Source organism: Grammomys surdaster, unplaced genomic scaffold, assembly GCF_004785775.1.
Source record: "Grammomys surdaster isolate TR1022 unplaced genomic scaffold, NIH_TR_1.0 278, whole genome shotgun sequence".
Taxonomy (NCBI): domain Eukaryota; kingdom Metazoa; phylum Chordata; class Mammalia; order Rodentia; family Muridae; genus Grammomys; species Grammomys surdaster.
Genome location: NW_021604719.1, coordinates 4,380,964 through 4,397,383, shown reverse-complemented (window position 1 = coordinate 4,397,383; position 16,420 = coordinate 4,380,964).

Here is a 16,420-nt window from a genome sequence, read left to right as displayed (position 1 = left end):
TATATGCCATTCTTGAAGCTTGACCAAAATAGAAATACTGACCTTAGGCCATGGGTAATTTTATCTGCAGTATCTGCCACATTAATGCTCATCAGAGCAGCATTCTTGAAATACATAAGCTTATTATGCATAGTTAAAACATCCAGAGAAGTGTTAGAATTATGCCAAATACATTGCAAGTATCTTTAAACTTTTCCTAATTATAATGACCACCACTGTAAATTTTAGAACTAACATGAATCCAGTGGTATTTGGCATGACACTTGAGATGGCTCCTTACTCTTAAATTCTGGACCACCTTCCAATAATTTGAATAGGATAAAGACCATCAATCCATTTTTCCAAATGCCTATCTAAATCCTCTTGTATAAAAGAATCCAATAATAATAATAAAAAGAAAGAAAAACAAACAAACAAAAAAAAACCCCAAGATAATGAAACTGGCTATAGCAGTGGAACATTTGAGACTTTTTGGCAGAAATTTAACATTACCCATGTTACTGGGATTCCTTATAATCCTCAAGGACAAGGGATTGTGGAAGGGGCCCATGGAACTTTAAACCAATCTCTTCATAAAATTGAAAAGGGGGAGATATATCCCCATACACCACAAATTTATTTAAATCATGTTTTTTTATTTTAATTTTTTTTTTTAAAAAAAATCTAGATGCCAAGGAACTTTCTGCTGAGTGTCTATGGCACTCTACAACTAGGCATACTTATGCATAGATGAAAGGGAAGAATCCACTTACTGGCATATGGCATGTTCCTGATCAGGTATTTAATGTAGGGAAGAGGGCATGTTTGTGGGTTTTTCTGCAGAATGCTGAAGGAGCATGGTGGCTGCCAGAGTGACGGGTGAGACATCCTGATGCCAGGGCAAAGAATGATGCTGACCTGTGAGCTTGCTGAGTCCCCTGACAAGGGTGACTGGGAAGCTGTATTGGACATATGTTCCTGACCCACCTTTGTTTACCTATACCCCTGATGGGACAAGCTGCCTTGCCTCAAGTTTTTAGACCTTTTGGAACAGAGAATCAAAAAGAGAAGTTATAATGACTCTTGTGTTATTCTTAAATGTGACCAGTTATTCAGACTCAATCATGGACTGGTCTAGAAATCAATCCAATATTGGAAATAACAGTCTTCATTTGGAAGTCTGGTTCTGGACATTTTCAGAGACATATTTGGAAGTTAGCTGCAGTTCTCTATGATGTTATGTTAGCAAGAGATAATTTGGGGCAGGATCTGGATTTCAAACAGGTGTTAGCACATGTATTAAAGCTTCTTTGATTGTCAAGTTAAAATTACTTTTGTTTCTCCTACAGTACTTAATGTAAGTTACATTGATTGTACAGCTTCTAATTGTGTTAGTGCTTTGAAATTGGCATGTCAGTTACAGAGATCTATCAACCAGCTTTTGTTGTATTGCCCTGAGTATCACAGAACCTTGGTATTCTGAAAAGAGCCTGCCAAGTACTGAAAGAAATTAGTCAGGCTTTAAGCAGAAGCAAAAGGGAAGTGGGCTTGATTATAGCTGGTATAGCAGGTTTAATTACATTCATTGCTAGCACCACTGCTTCTGTAATTGCTTTGACGCAAGAGGTTAAGACAGCTACTTTTGTTAATCATTTGGCAAAAAAATGTTACTAATGACGCTTACTTTTTAAGACAGGGTTTCCGTGTATTCCAAGCTGGCCTCAAGCCCACTAAGCAGCAGAGGATGACATGGCATGGCACTTTTGATCTTATTGTCTGAATGCTGAATTACTAAGCTAAGTGGTTCATCCAGCACCGGGGATCAAATCCAGGTGACTGGATGACTTTGTGATAACTTTGTGCTTGTTATGCAAGCAGTCCACTGAGCCATAACCCCAGCCAGAGTATCAGACTATCTTTTAAAATGCCTTGTATTAGCATATGTTAACTTTATGTATTAATGGGTTTCATTTATAGTGTGTGTGTGTGTGTGTGTGTGTGTGTGTATTATTCATCATATTCATCCGTCTATCACCGACCATTATCCCTTGCCCTCTCCATGGATCCTCCTCCTCTTTCCAACTGGTCTCCTCAACTTTCAAGTCTTTCTGTATTCATGTATAGTGTGTGTGTATAAATATATGTGTATCTGTGTGCATGTATATACCATGTATATGCAAGGACATGCATGTGTATGTGCACATTCCTGTGAAGACCAGAAGTCAATATCAGGTGTTTTCCTCTATCCTTCCTCACCCCATGTTTTTTCAGGTGAAAGGTAGTGCTGGGGACTAGCACTCTTGGTCCAAGAGCATGTTGGAGAGGTGCTCTACCACTGAACTGCACCCCAGCCCTTCCGCCTTATCTTTTGATAGACAGGGTCTCTAATGGAACACAGAACTCACTGGCTAGACTGCCTGGCCATTGATCTCCTCACCCCACCTGTCCTCCTACTTCCTGTAAGAACCCAAACTCATCTCCTTATGCTTACACAGCAAGCCCTTTACTGACTGAGACATCTCCCATCTGTGTTTTTTGTTGTTGGTGGTGGTTTTTTTTTTTTTTCTGTGGTGATCCGGTATCATTATTTGGGTTGTTTACAAAAGCATGGATAAGGGGCTATTTACAGGAGCTTAAACCCCTTGCTAGGGGCTACGCCACTGAAGATGTCTCTGCCTCCACCAGTCAACCACTAATCAAATATAAATCCTCAAAGAGGGGTAGGACCTTGGGAACTCCTTCCCTGAACATGAGACTGGGTGAGGACCTTAGAACCATTTCTTTCTGTGGTTTAAGCATCACTTAGAAATAGGAAAACATCCAGTTTCTCCCTAAAATTCTGTGCCTCCTGGACTGCTCACACCTGCATCTCTAGAAGGAAGAGTGAGTGGGCTCTGGCAGCCTGCTTGCCCACAGCCACAGGAAGCAGCTTCAGTAGCAACAGGCAATCGTCCTATGTACCACTGGCCTTTCTCCACCGTAACTGAAGCTGTCTCCAAGGGTGGCGCTGACAGAAGTGAGGGCAGAGCTATATTACTGCAGCAGCTGGAGTTACAGAAAACTTTGTGATATGGAGTACTGTGCCAGCTTCATTGTCATTTAAAATGTGGGTGTGGGTGTGAATGAGTGTGTGTGTGTGAGTGTGTGTGTGTGAATGAGTGTGTGTGAGTGTGTGTGTGAATGAGTGTGTGTGAGTGTGTGTGTGTGTGTATGTGTATGTGTGTGTGTGTTGGGGGAAATGTCTCATTAAGTATCCCAGGCCAATCTTTAACTCACTATCATTCTGTCTCAATCTCTCAGATGTCAGACTACAGTCCAGTAGTTCTAACTCCAGCACCAAACTCCATCGTAGAGTTTTAATGTGACCAGTGAGCCTGGACATTGGGCTTGTTGTTGCTCCAGTTTTGGGTGATGCTGGGTATTGAACTCTGTCCTCAACCTTTAGTAACAAGTTACACCTCTAGCTTCTACAGTGCTTTTAGAAGTTAAAAGCCAGTGCCAGCAAGATGATTCTCTGGGTGAAAGTATATGTTGCACCAGCATGACACCACATGCACAACCCTCTGCTGCTACCCCAAACCTGACACCACATGCATGACCCTCCTCACCCCCCACGTCATATATACACACAGTAGTAATAAAACACGGCTAAAATAATAATTCGAAAGTCGTGTGGCAGCAGCAGTCACAAAGACGGTGTGTGGCAGACACATTCTGATGAGAGCTACATTTCTGGGCCTTGTCAGAAAGGCTGCTGTGGAAGGGTGGGGTTCCCCATTGTCAAGTATAAAAATTCAATGGACAAAGTTTCTGTACTACAGTTTTCCAGACCCACACCCCAGAGGACCTGACGCTATAGGAGGCTGGAGTGAAGATCACACTCCCCAGAGACCTGGAGCATTCTGATGCTATACAGGCTTGAAGAAATGCCACACCACAGTGCTGGAGAGCCACTGTTGCTATGGTGTGTATTTGTTCCTGACCTGTGTTACTGATTCCCCTATGACATCATCTCCTAGCTTCTGCCCATCACAGCACTATGCTGGGAAGAGTGACGAGAACACACTCAGACCTGAGCTCTCGCTTCACTCTGACACTGGCTTGTACTGGAATGTTCTATGTCTATAGATTATGGTTTCCTCACTCACTATCCGGTTAAAGAATTAAAAATCAACTGATCTCAACAGAACCCCAAGATTCCTAAATTTGCCACAGACCAGATGATTTAGTGAGGAGTGCAAGATAGAATAGAAAACAGTCTGACTTATCCCACTGCCTTGTCCAGTGAACAAAGCAGCTGGGCTTTAAATATTTCTTGTATAATTTGGATTTCAAATATGCATTTTGTTGGACAGATTGACCCTGCAGATTATTTCTCTAGGGATGGGGAAATGACACAGTGGGTACAACACTTGTGAAAGCAATAGATTCTGAGTTCAAATCCCCAGCACTCACATAAAAAACTAAGCAAAGCCTGTGAACTCCCAAAACCCCAGTGTCGGGACACAGAGGAGGCAGATGTCCCCTTGCTGGCCAGCCTAGCCTCAACGGTGAGCTTCAGATTCAGTGAGCTTTGTAGTGAATGATATAAGAAGATCCTGGCATGCTCCTCTGATCTCTGAATGTTTACGCACAGATATACCTGTGCACATATGTATACACACACACACACACACACACACACACTCCATAAGGTTTCAGGTGTTTCAAGAGTTCCTTTGATTCTTATTCCAGAAATCCCAGGTGGACTACCTGGTACCATCCTTCTTTGTGGGACTCTCCTACACCACCCCAGTCTATAGTGACCATTATATTAGTATATTAGCTTGGGAGCAAAAATTCACTTCTAGGAAGGATTCTGTATGAAGAACCAGGGGTGTGGATCTAGTCCATAGGCACTGTGACAATCGGTGCTCTGATCAAAAACTGTCTAGATTTCTGTCCATTGTTTCTAGGGATGTCCCTTACCTCTAAAAAGAGCAGTGACAAAAAATCATTTACACACACACACACACAAAGGGCAGTGGGAGGTGACAGTGGGGCATTCATGGGTGTGGCAAGCACATGTCTATGATCTCAGCTGTTGTAAAGCAGAGACAAGAACTTGAGGAGTTCAAGGCTACCATCAGCCACACAGGAAGTCTAAGGCTATCTCATGTTACATGAATCCTTGTCTCAAAAACCAGGGGAAGAAAGGTGGATGGGAGTCCTACAGATAGACCCAGGTGATAGGATAGTATGGAGAGAAGGACCCAATAGCCAGGGCTCACATCCTCCCATCGCTCTCTAGAGCAACGGGCAGACATATAGACAGTTACTAATTAGAGTGACAGCTAGGTCATTCCAGAACCCTACTAGAGCTTTGGCAAGACGTCCTAGCCAGGAGTTGGCAGTGGAGATGAACAAGGTGCACAGGATAGGAGAGCTGCTGCCAAGGAGGCAGGCCTGGGACATATGAGACCCTGTCGCATACGAAGAGGGGACCTGGAAAGGATTCAGTGTAAACAGGAGAACCCCATAACCTGTATAATGCCGATCCTCAGAACTCATACAGAGCCAGACATAGTAGCACATCTCTGTAATCCCAGCTCTTCTTTGGCAAGATGGGTGATGGGAAGAGGAGAATCCCTTGATGCTCAATGACCAGCTAGCCTCGTCACACTGGTGAACAAGAGTGCCTGTCTCAAAGAATTAAATAAGACCCATACCTACAGATGCCTTCTGACTTCCATACAAATACTATGGCACATGTTGGCTGCACATGCATACACACGAGAGAGGTGGGAGACAGGAAAGGAGAGAGGGAGGGAGGGAGAGGAGAGAGAGAACAAGAGAGAGTAAGAGAGGGAGGGAGGGAGAGAGAGAAAAAAAGAGAGGTTGAGAGAGAGAGAGAGAGAGAGAAAACAAATTAATTTTAACACAGCTGGATGAATGGATTTTTATGGAGTAAATATGGCAGTGTCCCTTTAGGTACACACTGGAAAGAACTATCACATCTCTCAGAAAGAAAGGTCTCTATAAATGTGACTAAAAGTAGCTTCAGTATTCTGTGAAAATCTAGTTCACTTACTTTATGATACTTCATCTTTTTCTAAGATCTAAACATTCCTGCACAGATTAATTCAGCTCCTCTTCAGAGAAAATCAAGCTTTTCTCTAATCTGCAGTATTTTAAGATCTGTGTAATATAAACCTGGGCTGTTTCACATTGCTCTTTAACCATCCCAGAAACTGAAGGTGTCCCGAGTGGGGGAAACAGATTCTCCATGTATGTTTATTGCTTCAACTCTGAGAAAGTTGGACTGCAACCTCAATTTTTCTAACTCCAAAATCTAAAATTAGAGGACTCATGAACCTCATTTTAAACATTCTCTCTCTGTGAAATGTAAAGAAACCAAAATGTAAAGGCATTTTGAAGTAATGGTTCTGGAATGTACCTAGAGATAGAGCCAACAGATTAAGGTAGAGGTCACCTGCCACCCCCGCCCCACCCCAGTTCCCCTAATGTGCTTTAAATCGGGCTTCCAAGCTCACTTGGGCATCTCCATCTTGGAATGGGAGCTCCCAGCATGCTGTGCTTCTACAGAATAAAAGGCTCTTTGCTTTTGCATATGATTTGAGTTTGAAGTATCATTCTTTGGTGAATCATGGACTCCTACAATTACACACACACACACGCATTTATCATAGAGAAAAAAAGTAGCTAAATTGTTCATGTGAGTCGGGCAGTAGTGGTACATGCCTTTAAGCAAAGCACTTGGGAGGCAGAGGCAGGCAGATTTCTGAGTTCGAGGCCAGCCTGGTCTACAGAGTGAGTTCCAGGACAGCCCAGGCTACACAGAGAAACCCTGTCTCAAAAAACCAAAAAAAAAAAAAAAAAAAAAAAGTTGTTCATGTGGAGTATTTTGTCACAACAATGCAAAAGTAACACACTATGCCCTTGGGTTTCCAGATATGTGAGCTAAATAAACCATTTTTTCCTTTATAAAGTTACTAAGTCATAGATACATCATTATAGTAATGGGAAAATGTACAGATTCGTGAGCCTGTATCCTGTATCTCCAGTCACTGGTGTATATCATTTTGTCTTCAGAGGCAAGCCAGCCTTGAACTGAAATGCTTTCTAGAATGTCAGGGCAGGGAGATGGAAAGGATCTGGGTTTCGGATGGTACCGTGGGGCTCATGAACCAACCAATTGGAAGCCTGCTATGCTGTTGGCGTTCCAGCCACATGATCTAAAACTTTCTTTACTGTTTTACAACACTTTGAAGTTTTGGTCACTTTCAGCCCAGTGTAACCTAACTGTACAATATCAACTGCAGCACTGTTAGTAATAGAGAAAAGTAGCCAACCAACTTAAACACTGTAAACAGGGAAGTGTTTAGATAAATCAACCATGCCATATCTGTGGTAGGCAAGCTAGGGAGCTAGTTGAGCCAGTTGAGCCTGAGACCCTATTTGATCTTGGTCATGCATATGTTCTCCTCACTTCCTCCAAGTGCAATAATATGCTTTGTCAGACTTGTTTCTTTACATGCACACACTGAGAGCACACATCGCTCTCCAAACAGTGCCCCTAGAAACCTTGGAACCTGCTCAACACCTCACCTACAGTAGATTCCACACACTCCCAACTCTGAACAAAAGTACAGATTTCTCTGGCCTTAATAATAATCAAATGTAGGTAGCTTTTATTCTTCAATTGTCCCAGTGTATTCTGGGGAAGAGTATAACAGGGCCCATCTGGCCTGAACTTGTTTGGAGTATGCAATAGTAACACAAACAGTGTCCTTCAAATGAACTTATAGGGAAATGCTCTGTTAATCATCCTGTTCCTCTTCATAGTTGGGTATGCACATGATTAAAATCAGATGCATTATGGGGAGGAACAGGCACAGTAGAAAAACGGTGAATACATGATATTGTCTATCAATTAAAACAGAGAACCACTCAAACCATGCCCTCAAAAAGAGTCCCATTATTTGTAGCCTGAGACCCTTCCTTACTTTCAGTCATGTGGCCTGCTGTCAGTCTTGATAATGTGCACCATCTCTTCACTCCAAACAATGTCATCGTCTTTTGAAAATCTAGGTGAGCCCTTAGTTTCAATTCTTTGGATAAGACACCAAGAACCTGGAATCCATCTGGCTGGGATCCCAAACACCTATAACATATTCATACTGTAGAATATTATGCAGTAGAATAAAGGAAGTGAAGCTCTATATACAGATTTTCAAGAAATTAATAAATGAAGACAAATATGTGTGTGTGTGTGTGTGTGTGTGTGTTGGTTTTCAGCCATAGTTTCTGATTTTTAATTCCTTCCCTCACAGCAGGTCATAGAAACTCTTATACTCCCTTCCCTATCTATAGCTAACTACTACAAAGAAGCGCTCTCTCTTCTTCTCTTACTCTCTTGCCTCTAGCTTCTCCTCACCCTTCCTTCCTTCCCTTCCCCCTCTCTCCACGTGGTCATGGCTGGCCTCTACCCTCTACTCTTCTATCTCTCCTCCCGCTCTCCCACTCTCTTAATAAACCTCCTCTCGTAGAAAAAACAAACAAACAAACAAACAAAGAAACAAAGAAGCTCTCTGACCTAAGTTGACTAATAAGGATTACAAAGCCTTCCTCATTCTATAAGGGTTCTGCCCCATACCTTAGATGGAGGAATGCTATACAGAGAAGCCAAGAAAAATACTAGGCAGGTTTTGCTCGGTTTCCCCACCCAGTCTAGTAACGATCATGCCTGGGCAATGAGGACTTCATAAAATCCCAGAAAAGCAGCTGAGTTCTGGGTGGCTAAACTTCCTGGGAAGGACACGTGAGCCTGGCGCCCCTCCCTCCACACTGCTCCCTTTCACCTGTATCCTCTGGATATGCTGTACACGTGACCATTGAATATGTAAGTGTTCCCTGAGCTCCGTGACCCATTCGAACAAGTATTGCAGGAAATCTAGTGTACAGAGGTTTGACCAGAAGTATGGGGAGGGGCGTGGACAACCTAAGGTTTATATCTGGCGTCAAAAGTGGGCAGGACTCAGCCTCAGAGAATGGGTCTTGGGGAATGGACCTGGTGCTAGCTCAAAGAAGCAAGTGTTAGAATTCTGGTATCTGCTACTGAGAAAATGTTTACTCACTTGCTTGGTATGTGTGGGGAAGCTATATTTCTAGTGTCCGAAGTGGTCTGTGCTCTGAGCCCGGGGTGGGGTGGAGGCGGTGGGAGGGAGGACGAGAGACTGAAGGTTGGGGCTGGTTTTTCCTTTTATATCTTCAGAGTGAACAAAATGAGATGACACCTAGTCATGTGTCAGTATTCAACTACAAAAACCAATCCTTGAAAGACACACAGCCCTAGGAGAGGCAGTGGGAGTGTGGGAGAGGAAGAGAAGGAAAGTACGCTTCTGTTTGGGGTTTTGTATGTATTTCTTGTTTATTGTGCAGTGGGAGGGAAACCATGTCTATCTTGTGCTTACAAAGGAGGATTGACAGTTCATTAACTCCGCCGAGCTGTGCGACTCTGCTTTCAATGCTATTCTTTTTGTTACTGTTACCCACAATCCCACAAGTCTGTAGGAAGAAATTGTTTTCTTCTTTATGTTGACAGTTGGTGCTGGGGTATCTCAGAGATGCTTAACCTAGCTGAAACTCCCTGATGCTTGTACACAGGTGTTTCTATGACCCAAATACCTGACTTTAGGTCTGTTTTCACCGGTTATGATTTTTTAAAATAGGGTCTCATGTACCCCAGGCTGGCTTCCACCTCACGCTGTAGCTGAAGGTCACCTTGAACATCATATTCTCCTGCCTCCACCTCCCTTGTGTGCCATCATACCCACTTTATAGATTTGCTACTGGGGAGAAAACTAGGGGTTCGTGCAGGCTAGGGGAGCAATCTCCCAGTAGAGTGTCTCAGCCTTTAAATTGTTTTCTAATCTTGTAAAAAAAATGTTTCATCAATTCTATTTTTATATAAGACACAAGGAAGAAAGCTAGCCAATCAACACATGGAAAGGGATGTATCACATGTTGAGTCTAAGAACATACTAATGTTCATTTACCTTGTCTACAGTAATTGTGTATAATTCAAGGACTCACTGGGACTGAGAACCTGCTGTGTAGCTGAAACTGGCCTTGAACTACTAATCCTTCTGTCTCTGCCTCCAGGCGCTAGGATTACAGACTATACTATGAGGTGCTGTCTCGATTCTGTTTGTTGAGGCATCACCTTCATAATCTTCCTGCCTCAACTTCCAGAGTGCAAGTATTCCAGAAGCACACCACCACGCACAGCACATTGGCTTTGACCTTAGTGTGTAACACGTCAAGTCAACAGGCTGTGCCTCCTGCATCTATGATGCCCTTTATCAGCTGAGTGTGAATAAAAGCAGGAAGCAAAGTTATACTGGGAAGTGTTATCAGAAAGTCTCTAGCTGACTCCAGGAGGAAGTCCAGAGTCCAGTGACACCGGTGGGACGCTTTGCTAAATCTTACAGCTATTTAAATAAGAATCAGCATGGTAGTTTCAATATATGTGACTTTTTCATCCATTTGGGGTGCCTAAGGCACTGAGTACTTCCCGAAAGATGTGGCAAGGCATGAGGGCACATGCCTAAAATCCCAGCAAGTTGGGAAGTAGAAGAGGATTTTAGGATACAATAGGGAATTAGGAACCATCCTGGTCTACAAGAGATGCTGACTTCAAAACAAAGAAACAAAAGACATCACAATAGTCTTGGTGTGGCATAAAAATCTGTTTACATGCCAATGGATCCTGCTTCTCCGCTACCAAAAAACAAACAAAACTCTCATTCTTCTAATCCTTCTAGCCACTCATTCACCCAGTGAAGGTTTATCTCTTGTTGGGAGAGTTCATTTTGTGTATCAACCTGTTTAGACTATGTGACCAAGTAACTCAGTCAGTGTTTGAGCATTTACCCAACATGCCACAGCCTGCCTGGGGTTCAATGTCCAATACTGAAAACTGCAACAAAATCTAATCTTCTAGTTGACAGGAAGTCAACTTGAGCACTCTGTAGATGTGACAGCATTTACAAACAGATGACCTTGAATCTAGTACATTATCCTTAGTAACCTGCTTGAGTCTCATCCAAGGACTGAAAGGCCTTCTAAGCGAAACTGATTTACCCAAGGAAGAAGGAATGGTGCTGTGGACTCCAGCTTCAGGTCTCACTGGGAGTGTTCAGTCTGCTGCCAGCACAGTGTGTGAGCCCACAACAGTCTGATCAGCTGGAGCAGCAGCTATCAACCTGTGGGGTTCAAGCCTTTGGGGATTGGATGATCCTTTCACCGGGGTTACCTAAGATCATCAGAAAACATGATGCATTCATGATTACAATTCGTGACAGTAGCAAAACTGCAGTTATAAAGTAGCAACAAAAATAATTTTATGGTTGGAGGGTTCCCACAGCATGAGAGTTACAGCATTAGGAAGATTGAGAGCCACTGACCTAGATGAACTATGGGCCAGTAAAACATGAAGCACACTATAGTGTAAATATATTACTATTTCCAGGGCTTAGCGTGCAAAGCTTTATGACTTCAGATAAGTAAATGATTGGAATGGTGAATTTGCAGGGCTATGGTAATTCTAATATCATTTAGATATCTAATTCTAATATCATTTCTCTGAGAAAAAATTATTCTCTCAGTTTCACAGCATAAAGCAAATATTGTTTCATTAAGTGAGAGCCATGTTTAGGTGACTTTAAGAGAACCTTAGCTGGAGTGAAATTGATAGTTCAAAATCACCCATGCTGCTAGGAACACACGTCCTTGGTACAATAAGCATAGTTTGGGTGCACACGTCCTGCAAATGGGGAGGGTCTCTCATTCCTCTGGTTTCTAACTCTGCTTCAAGTCAGTGATTTACCTTACTTCAAATTTAAATTTTCACCTCACTTTAACATTTCAGCTTTGTAAATAATTCATCATTGTTTATTGTCCCTTGGGTGTGTTATATGTCACTCCCTGCAATAAGGACTTGTATAAAAGGTACATATTCTGAGGTCCAAGCCCAAACTACTGAAGCAGAAGCTTTCCAAGAGAACCCAAGCCAGCGTTTTAAATACGCCTTCTAGTAATTCTGTTCTAAAAAAAAAAGATATATCTTATTATTTGTGTGTGTGTGTGTGTGAGTGTGTGTGTGTGCATGAAGGAGCACATTTCCATTTCCCAGCCTTCTCCTAATGATTCTTAAAGTTAAAGAACACTGCTATTCTCTAGAAAGATTAATACATTAAATATTTTTGTATTACATTTACTTATTTATTCATCAGTGTGTTTGTATATAATTATATATGTATGTGTGTGTCTGGGTGTGTGTGTGTAGGTGCACACTTGTCACACCACTTGTGTGGAAGTTGGAAGACAACTTGCAGGCATTTGTGCTCTCCTTCCGTCATGGGTTCTGGATATCATGCACAGGTAAACAGGCCTGGCAGCAAGTGCCTTTATCAGATGATCATGTTCTGTTCCATTTTTATAATAAAAACCCAAAACACAATTTCTTTTCTCTATTTGTTCGTGTTTAAATAAACATCTCTTGCCCCTACAACATGCAGCTTTTAGCTGGGTATGGATTGTGCATGCCTGTAATCCCAGCTCTCAGAGTCAGAGATGAGCAGTGAGTCTGGGGCCAGCCTGGTCTACCTTGAGCCTCAGAATAACCAGGGATATGTTGAGAGACCCTGTTTCAAAAACAAAAACACAAACAAAAACATGTAGGGTTTGCTGGATATGATTGGGCACACCTGTAATCCCAGCACTCAGGAGGCTTAGGCAGGCGGCTTACAAGTCGTACTCCAGCCTGAACTGCAGTGTGAGAAATAATAGTAATAGTAATAATAGTAATAGTAATAATAATATAAACTAGCATTTTTTTGCTGGCTAGTCTTAGGCCAACTTGACACATAAACTAGTTATCTGAACTGAGGGAACTTCAATTGAAAAAATGCCTACATAAGATCCAGCTGTAAGGCATTTTCTTAGTTAGTGATTGGTGGGGGAGAGCCCAACCCATGGTGGGTAGTTCCAACCCAGGGTTGGTGGTCCTTCCTGGGTTCTATGAAAAAGCAGGCTGAGCAAGCCATGGGGAGCAAGCCAGTAAGCAGCACCCCTCCATGACCTCTGCATCAGCTCTTGCCTCCTGGTTTCTCCCCTGTTGAGTTCCTGTCCTGACTTCCTTCAATAATGAACTCCAGTTCGTTGAAGTGTAAACTAAATAAACCCTTTCTCCCCAACTTGCTTTTTGGTCGTGGTGTTTTGTCACAGCAGTAGAAACCCTAAGACACTTTTTTTTTTTTAACATAAGGGCACAGGAACTCTGAATTCTCCAAGTCATTTTCATTGGATTTCTGAGGTAAAAACAACTTTTACAATAACACTGAGATGTTATGTGAGTTTCAGCCTCACTCTTTCATGAGCGTTAGTGGAATTTCCCCAAGGCTAAAGGATGCCGGGAAGACAACAAATCAAATGCAGGAGCGGCTGGGAACCTGACTGTCTCCTCTGAGGCAGGAGAGGGGTCTGCAGGAGTGAAGCAATGTCTCCTTCTCCTTGCCCACTCTTTGCTTTTAGAAGACATAGTTTTTCATTAAAAGATCTTAGGCTAGCATTCAGTGAGCTTAGTGCTCAAAGATAAAATAGTAAGCGAATATTTTTTAGATTATAGTCTTAGTTTCTAAGTAGTGATATAACGTACTACAAATGAGCTGCTTAGGTTATCCAGAAATGTTAAGTCATGAGCCAAAAGTCTGAGAAGTGTTCCAAATGTATATTTCTTTCTTAAAAGAATACAGAAAAAAAAAAGAGAAGGGGAAACTCTTTTCTGGCCGTTTTATTAACACACTCTGAACCAATTTATTTATGATGGAACAGCTGGTTTACCAAGTGAGCAAATACACCACTGTTACATGGACCCTTTGGAGCTTTTTGATGATTCAGGAGTAAGCTGTGATCGTTTCCATGAAGACCAAGGGGGAAAAAAACTAGAAAAACAAGCTCTCAGAATTCCACCCAAGTAGCCAAGTCCAGTCACCACTGAAAAAGAAGCAGATGTGTTATTATTAAAACAAGGATGTTTCAGGCATGCGTAACACGACAGACAGCGTTGTGCTTGAAGCGCACACTTCTGGAATCTACATGTCTTCTCTAGCTTTTGTTTCATTTTGCGCAGATCAAAACTTGGAGACTCTGTCTTCACATCCGGGTTTATATTGAAATCTGACATTCATTCATTATTCATCCTTTCTCTTATTCACCAAATATGTACTAAATATTTCTTTTGTTTCCAACATACCACTACACACTGGAAATTCAGATGGGAATAATACAGAACAACCCAGTGACCTGCTTGAGGCATGAACAATTTTTGAGGAGATGACTATATAAAAATATATCTATTGTTGAAGGCACTTTGACCAAAATAACTCTACACATCTACAACCTTTGCTCTTTCCCTCACTTATTATTTCATATCATCATCTGCTGTACCATCCTATTCATCTGGTGAGGAGCAGCGCTGTCAACTATGTCTCAAAAGGACAGTAACTATTTTTTCATGGCATATGGCCACTCAATAACATTTGATGAGTGGATTTATCTTTCTTGTTATTTTGCATACATTTGTAAGAGGAAAGAAAGGCAAGATAAATACATAAAAACACCTCCTGTGAGTTTCAGGGAAGAGCTGCTGTATGTCCTGTGTCACTTCATGACCCCAGCAATATGCCCTACTCTACAGACACACGGTTGTAGTGTGACAAGCCTCTAAGCTGTCATCCAACGATGTCTACAGGAGAACTGGGGCTGTGGTTAATGTGTGCTGAGTCCTTCCTAAGTGGAAACACTTGCTGTGGCATATCATCCACCAGGAGCGTCAGCGGCAGGTAGACGATACCGTTAGTCACCGCTTTACAGACGAGGGGTTATGGGGCTTTGCTCAAAGTTATAGAGCCAGTGATGACAACAACAACAATAGCACTGTTTATCAGTATGTCCAGCAAAGTGTCATGTGTGATGAGGCTTGAGATGTACTGGTCTATATCAGTGTCTTGTCATCCCTGTCAATAGACCTTCACACCATGACAGCTGCATGGGACACCTCTCAGGGCGGTGCTCTGGCAAACACTGCGCCTTTCCCTCAGCAGCTGTTCTTCTTCCTTTTTTACAAGCACTTCTGCCTGTTCTTCCTTTCAACAACCTCCTCCATAAAGCATTTGCTCCTTGGCTCATTAGGCCCCAACCAGCCTCATGCTGCTCCCGCTGGCCCTCCTTGCTAAGCACAGCCTGTGTGGTCCATTGCCTGTGGCTGATCGAATGCTCAGAGTAGTTGTCTCACTTTCCACCCTCCATAAAACCAGTGAGAAAGAAGGAAGTTTTTTCTTATCATGGTGATTTGTGCTCCCTTTCTAGATCTTAAAAGAAATATTCATGTTTCCTGCTTCATCTTCATCTTTCCACTCAAGGGACATAGTAGAATATGCTCACTCCAGAGAAGGTGGGGGAAGTTCCAGGGGTGGAGCAACTGAAGTAATCCCCAAATATAGTTACATTCTATAGTTGTTGACTTAAATGCAGCACGGCAGTGTTTCTTGAGTTTAATAACTGTACTTAACGTTTCAAGGGAAATGTTTTCATAATATCCTAAGACTTTGTTAATGGGCTTCGGTGAGAAAATGTCCGATTTCATGAAACAAAAATTTTAATCTACAAACAAAAAATTTTCCAGTGTCACTTAGCCCCACAAATGTTATTTTACTGACAAGTAAGATTATTTCCATGGTGTCTTTAGAATGAAAACTCAACGCTGAAAATTCCACAGCAAACTCCTGAGCCCCAAAGAATGCAGCCAAGCCTGCCCCACCTAGTTTGAAAAAAAAAAAAAACTATAGCACTCAGAAGTTTATCTCTGTTATTAAAGCATCCTAAGTTGCATAAGGGGGCTTTGGCAGTCCTCACAGTGCAGGGCACCACCCGTTTCCTTCCTTGTTGATTTAAACTGGGGTGATTACAGCCCATGTTCTCCATGCTCTCCATTTGGTCATGTAAGAGGCAGTTAATCCGCATTCCAGTTGTCTGCCTGGTGGAATGGCTGATGTCACAAGTCTAGGCAGGGACTTCAGCCTTCTTTTGCACACGGTTTGAATCCTGCTTAAATTCTCTGTAGTAGGCACCTTCTGGGGTAGGCTCATTTCCATTCTTCCCACCCAGAGGCCTCTCTGTTCCAGCCAGTTACCCACAGTGGAAAGGGCTCCAAGGCTTTGCAAGAGTTTTCATCCTCTGAGGCTGTTGGCTGACCAGAAATTAAAACCAGGCTTTTGTTATACCTTGTGCTTTCCATATGGTGTCTCGACGGGTTTGGGATCATTTTCAGCAAGAATTCAGAGAGATTGTGTTACAAGGTCAAATGCCTAAGACTTGG